Source organism: Peromyscus leucopus, unplaced genomic scaffold, assembly GCF_004664715.2.
Source record: "Peromyscus leucopus breed LL Stock unplaced genomic scaffold, UCI_PerLeu_2.1 scaffold_1029, whole genome shotgun sequence".
Classification (NCBI taxonomy): Eukaryota; Metazoa; Chordata; class Mammalia; order Rodentia; family Cricetidae; genus Peromyscus; species Peromyscus leucopus.
The window spans coordinates 21914-29187 of NW_023504148.1; positions in this window are offsets into that span (position 1 = coordinate 21914).

Genomic DNA, 7274 nt, shown 5'->3' on the forward strand with positions numbered 1-7274 from the left:
TATAATTCTACTTTTTTCTAGTAGATTGCTGTATGGAATTCTGTGAAAATGTTTGAGAAAAGGTCTGTATTACATAAATAAAATCTTTGTATGTTGTGAACTTTTGAGTTGAAACTGACCTTCTGTCTTGGCTTCCTGTGCAGTCTGCCTGGACCTCTTCCCCCTACACATTTAGATGTCTAAAGCGAAGATCTAGAATGAAAATTTCAGTTTGACGGAAAAACAGAACAAAATGAAACTTGTACATAAGTTGTTGGAAATGTCTTTTCACCCACACATTTTCAAACATGGATGAGGTAACTATTCACAAAAAAAAAATGTCACACTGGTTCCGCTCAGTCTGTGAGTGGTAACCAATGAAAGAGACTCTCTTGACAAAAAACAAGAATGCTTTCTCATGACAAATCGCTCTGTGTCTTCCTGGGACTTCCACAACCAAACAAGGGTCACTAAGACTTACCAACATTCACAAACCACTAAGAAAAATAATAAATAGCAAAACATGGGGGCGGGAAAAGCTGAGTCCCAGCTAGAGGTTAAAAGGAGTATTTTACTTTGAAATTAGGGGAATAAGGTAGAAGAAAAGCTACTGCATTATGTCCCAGCAGGACACAGGCCTCCTGGAGCCATAAAGACAGTGTCCACCATTGTCTTTACAGCTCAAAACAGTGGGAAGTTACCTGAGCTGGAGTAATACTTCATAAAAGAAAAGTCATTCACACTCTCACATGCCTAGCATGAACCAAGGACTTCTTAGCGGCAGGTCCTGTTTAGCACAATATTTCTTCCATTTGATTCAGTATTACTTATGGTACCCAATTTTAACTATTTTCATTAAAACAAACCAAAAAACCCACATCACTTCAAATAAATGAAAACCAATTAGAACAGCAGTCAAGGAGGCCAGGGATGAAGGTGATGAGCTCTGACAGGAGCCGCAGCCACACTTGGGGCTGGCAGGCTCACGTTCTCCATGGTGTGTTTAAGCCTGGCTTTAAGACACGTTTCCTCTAGACATTGAGGGCTTTCCTTCCTTGCTTACTCGTTCTCACTGAATAGGACCCTCAAGTCTTGATGGTTCTGTCACTTAGGAAAGAATAGGTCCCCAGAGAAAGCAAAAGGACGGAGAGTGGAGAAAAGGAGTACCTGGCAGGTATTAATGTAAACCTGTGCCCAGGCCATCCTTCCGTGACCATCCAAAACCCAAGGCACACCAAATACCTAGACGTAAATGGTTTTATGAACTGATTCAAAAGAGGACCTACTTTGCTTACCAATGAGACACCATACTTCCATTTCTACTTAGCAAATAATACAGGAAGACTGTTGTGGAATAATCTTTTTGTACACTGTGCAGATGTGTCTTTGCCAAGGCACCTTCTGATTAGTTTTTAAAAGAGCTGACCGGCAGGTAGCTAGGCAGGAGGTATAGGTGGGACAGCAAGACACAGAGGATGCTGGGAAGAAGGGCGGAGTCTCAGTAGTCCTGAGCAGATGCAGTGAGAATCAAGATGAGCACATTGTGTTGAAAGAAAGTACTGCCACGTGGCAGAGGGTAGATAAGAAATATGGGTTAGGGCTGGAGAGATAGCTCAGAGGTTAAGAGCACCGGCTGCTCTTCCAGAGGTCATGAGTTCAATTCCCAGCAACCACATGGTGGCTCACAACCATCTGTAATGGGATCTGGTGCCCTCTTCTGGCATGCAGGCATACATGCAGGTGAACACTGTATACATAATAAATAAATCTTTAAAAAAAAAAAAGAAAGAAAGAAATATGGGTTAATTTAAAATGTAAGAGTTAGCTAATAACAAGCCTGAGCTATCGGCTGAGCATCTATAATATTAAATCTCTGAGTGGTTATTTGAAATTGGCTGGTGGGACAGAAAAGTCCACTAACAGAAGATGATACAAGAGACTACCCTGCTTCCATGGGAACCAGGAGAGGCTTCAGGAAATGGGCAACTCAGAGTCAAGGCTAATGGGACAGACCATGTGAACCTGGCGCTACTGTCTTTCTCCTGTGCTGTCAAGAATAGCACGGTGGCAGCGGCCATGCAAGTCAGGTTTACAAGAAATGGCCAAGTATTATTTCCTGCATGCATGCCGGCTCCATGCACTCTTTCCAGGCAAAGGAAGCAATGTTAAAAACAGGAGGTGGCGGGCTGGTAAGGCGGCTCAGCAGTCAGGGCTGAGACTGCCCTTCCACAGAACCCGAGTTTGCCTCCCCTCACCCACGCCAGACAGCTCACAGCTCCTGTAACCCCAGATCCAGTGGATCCAAAATCTCTTCTCAGAGGCACCTGCACTCCGACCCACAGACACACATAACTAAACGCAGATCTTAAAAACCAGGAGGCAGCGGTTTAACCCGGCTCACAGGCTGGTGGGCTGAGACCTGCACTGTGACCTCCCCTGCACTCGTACCGGATGTGGTTTCAAGAGCTCCTGGCCACACCGATCACAGTTTGGGAAGGTGTATGCGTCAGTCCTGCCCTGCTCTCTGGCTGGGTCAGCAGCGAAAGCATGTTTCCTTCCAGCAGACTGTGGGAGGCTGTGGGAGGCTCGCCAGCTCTAGTGAGCTGGGCTGTGGAGCAGCACCCTCTCCACAGCCTCATCACGTGACTCCAGTCCCATTAGGCCAGAGAATGTTCAGTCAGAGGTTCAAACTAGAATCTGCATCAACTTACAAATAGCCAAACACACCAGTGCTTCTTCTAACTGGTCACTTCTGCCATACCTCAGTGAGAGGAAACATTTCCTACTTGAACTGGGACAGCTAGCCGGGGAGGTACTCGCTGCAGAAGGTCTAATCCTGTCGGCTTCACGAATTATTGTTGCCAGAACCACAAGAGCTAAGAGGTTTCGAACCATCCCACTGTGAGAAAGATCATTTAGATGGCAGAGAAAGAGCAAAGCAAAACAATGTTGTGAAGTTCTGTTTGACAGACTAGAGAGGAAGAAACATCTTCAGGAGTTATTTTTCAGCTGGACTTGAAGCCAAGCACGGTGATACATTTCTATCACCGCCAGGACTTGGGAAGCCAAGGCAGGAGAATATTGGTTTGAGGCCAGCCAGAGCTGTACACAGTGAAACTTTGTTTCAGGGGTGGAAAAATATTTAAAAATTGAGTTCATGGCATTTTTCTTGGTTCCTTGTAATCATATGATCATTATTTAAAAACTCAACACTAGCCACGCAGAGAGGCGCACGCCTTTAATCCCAGTAATCAGGAGGTGGAGGCAGGCAGATCTCTGAGTTTGAGGACAGCCAGGGCTACACAGAGAAACCTTGTCTCAAAAATAAACAAAGGAATGAAACCCCAAAGCTAAACTTGCATCTAAGACTTGCTTTGTTCCCTAGGCTCCTGTCCAGCTCCTGGGATTAAGCTGGGGCTACAGGTGTGGTGCCACCATCACCAGCTTGTTCACAGTGGTGCCCACTCCTGCTTCCTGGCTACCAGAAACAGAAATTTCCCCCAAACATAGCACGCCAAAGCCGCCTCTCCTTGAATGGCAATAGGGTGTTTCGGCTTTCAGGCAGACACAGCCTCCGAGACTGTCTAGCTTCTCAGGTCAGGGAAGATGATGACACCCAGGAAACGCCACTTGGGAGTCTCCATGATTACATACCTGAAACATAAAGTGAATCATTTTCGTCTCAAGGTCGGGATCTTTTTTCCCTGCCAAAACTAAGCTTTTTGGGGCAGTTGGGCAGGACCAGTATTTGCAAATACCTGTAGGAAACAGCAGCAGCTCCTCTACAGCCTTGGACTTGGTCACTTGAAAAACGAAGCTCAGATCCAGTGTCAGCCTCCACACTGACAGGCTGCCAATCAAGCTTGCCAGATCAGTCCATGGAGATGAAGACATCCTGATCCCTGCCCAACAGGAGGCCTCTGGAGCAGCAAAGGCCCAGCCCCACCAGCCATGAAAGGGCTCACGTTTTAAGAGCATGGCAGAAGGTGAACGTCTCCATACACTTGTTTTCTTCCCCTTGGATATGCAACCCTCAAATAAGGTTGAAAACTTAGTGCAATGTGTACTTGTGTGTCTATTACCTGCCATCTGGGCATTTCCAGGAGTTTGAATCCTTCAGGAAGCAGCCGACCCTGCCACTGACCCTGTTAGAATCTCACGTGACTCCACACGTGACACACACACTGGAATCTGACTCACTGTAGTTCTCACAGCATTAACCTCAGCCTCACACCCAGGGAAGACACATGCCCGCTGCTGCAAAGAACAGGTCTTGTGCCATGAGGGCAGCAAGCCTGGAGTTCTAGAAGGTAGGTTTTTGTTTGTCTGATGTTCCTAGCAACCCTGGGTACCAAAGCCCTCACATGCTCTCACCTGCAGACCTACTCCAAGGTCCCACAGCAGAGCTATTCTGACAGGGTACCCAGCGAGTGTGCCGCAGGTCCTGCACACATTCCTGAGGTGGTGGGTGACACTACTTTGTAGCAGCAACTGGTTCCTGACAAATCGGCGACAGCTGTTCCCATGCCTAGCACTTCCACTTGAAGTGCAGTTACAGGGTGAGGAGTACACGCCAGTTTCACACCACAGAGCTTTAACCTTCCCGCCATGCTTACCATGAACCCGTTTGATTTAAAATGACAGGGGCCCTCTCTCTACCTGTCACACTTTCACATATCGGTCTGAAAACCAAACCAGATTCACACCTAGAACTAATGTTAAGAGCCATGGCTTATCTGTGGAGCGGAACTGCAAGTGGCCATCTGCTAGGACCATGATGGCTTTTAAACACTTAAAATGTTTGGAGTCCAGATTGGGATGTGCTGTGAATGTAAACACACTCCAGATTGCAGACTCACCACACAAGAAGGTAAAATATCCCCAGCTTTTGTTGATGCTGACTACGTGTTGAAATAATACTTTGGATATGTTTTAGATGTTAGGTTAAGATAAAATATGCCACAAGATGTACTTTACCTGTTCCTTTTAAGTTTTTTAATGTACTATGAAAACATTAATACAAGTGGTAAATATTATAATTCCATGGGATGGTGTAACGGCTCTAAGCATTTTCTACAAGACATTAATCAGCACTTTTTCTTTCAATATGGTTACTCCATCCCAAACTGTCCCGTTTCCTAAGTCGCACACTCTATAGCCATGATGAGATTCTGGTGTTTTATCAACATGCATTTAATGAATATGTGTAACACAATGTCCATGGCCCACTGCACCTTTTGCAAAGGGAGGCAGAGAGAGGGGGTGGGAAGATCCTCCGCCTCAGCTATGGAGGGCATCAGGTACTCGCACTTCCCATGGTGTCCACTTGCATTAATCTGCCCACCATCGCAAGTTTACCACCCCACCTCCCCAAACACTGCCCCTCTTCGGGGAGGAGAATGAGTCTGAACAGGCACATACCACTCTCTCAACAGGATGTGAGCACCCGGAAATAAAGGTACACTGTATTATAATTTGGGATCGTGAGAACAGAATTTCAGCTTCTACGTGTTGATGCAAGCAGATGGATCAGAGGAAACTGTGTGTCCTTCCCCAACCCTATCCCAGCCTTGCTGCTTGGGTGGACACCGGCTCAGCAGTGGGGCACAGCATAGGCACCCTTCCTGTGGCTCCTTGGTCTTGGCCCAGCTGCCTACCGGCTTGTTCCTTCACCTCGTCTGCTCTGGGCTTCCCAGGGATCCTACCGCACCAGGGAAGGACTGTCACCAGGGGAAGGACTGTGAGGCAGACAGTACGGGCTTCCCTGACTGCCTGCCTCCCCCAGGGACAGGGAGGGCACATGCTGAACAAGGAATCTTCTTCCCTGACACGGGTGGGCCCTGCCCTGACCACGCACTCAGTCTTTTAGCTCCCATTAGCGCCACAGCTGACAGGGAGGAGGCTGTGATGAGCAGCAGACACCTGGCCACCACCTGCCCTTTTCCTTCTTCTGCATTAACTCTTCCCCTCTCTGAAAACAAAACGGCCACAAGGCTGTGAAAAATCTTGTTCTTGGTGCTGGAGAGATGGCTCAGAGGTTAAAAGAACTTACTGTTCTTCAAGAGGACCAGAGTATGATTCCTGCACCCACCCACGCCTGGCAGCTCACACCTGCCTGGAACTCCAGCTTCAGATCTGCTGCCCTCTTCTGGACTCCATGGACAATGCATTTGCATGCACACAGACAGGCACACACATAATTAAGACTCAACCTTTTTTTAACCAGTTACTGAAGAGACACATGCAAAATGTTCTAACCCTGCAGCTCAGTGTTCTTCAACACTTCTTCCTCCCGTGTCTGCTACAGCTCTGGGTGGAACCCAGGACCAGCCGGCCATCCGCTGTCTCCTTCCCTCAGCATCCTGAGCCGAGAGATCTGGAGCCTGGCCAGGGGTTTCCAGCCGGACCGATGTAAAGCTCCGAGAAGGTGACAGAGACAGCTCTGGGTGACCAGAGGCACAGATGAGCAGTGTCCTAAGCAGAAAGCAGGGCCTCACGGGGAAACTTGTAACTTACAAGTCAGAGAAGCGGGGCCCCAGCCAGGATAGGCATGGGAAGCTGCTCCAGCCCACTTTCTCTGAGCCCCAGCTTTTCTATGATTGTCCCTAGCTCCCTCTCTGACCAGCTTGCTCCTTTTGGTGCTTTGGTCCCGAGTCTCAGCACCTGTGGTCCCATACACTTCAGCCAGGGCAAAGATCTGTGTGCTCTCGCAGGAGTGGCCCCAGACACTGGCCCCCGAGGGTCTGGACCAAGGAGAGGTGCTCTGATCACATGCACTGTCCAAATCAAACCACACAGAAACCTCTGCCACCCCATGGCTTTTCCGAAGAGGGAGGAGTTTATTGCAGGTCGGGGAGACTTGGAGAAGGCAAAAATCTAACAATGAGAGTGAACTGTAGGGCCCACCCGTTCAGAAGACAAGCAGGTAAGACAATACAGTTATATACAATTATTAAAAAGAGTAGGGCGGTGGGAAAAAAAGGAAAAACTGCCAGCAGCCTTCCAGAAGGTTGTCACAGGACATTCAAGGAGCACCATGCGCCCCAGTCCCCGCTGGGTCTCAGCAGACCTGCCATGGCTTTGGAGTGCTCTTCACAGACAGCAGAGGGGAGGAGCCCCTGGTGGGGACACAGTCAAGGTCATCCTGCTCTCCAGGAGCTGCTGCACAGTCCACTGAAAAGCCCAGGCCAACTTCATAAGCATTTATTAATACATGTGTAGGGAACGCTAGGGGAAACTGAGGGCATGTCTGACAGGTCTGTGAGCCCTGCACCCCAGCCAGAGGGGAGCTGCTT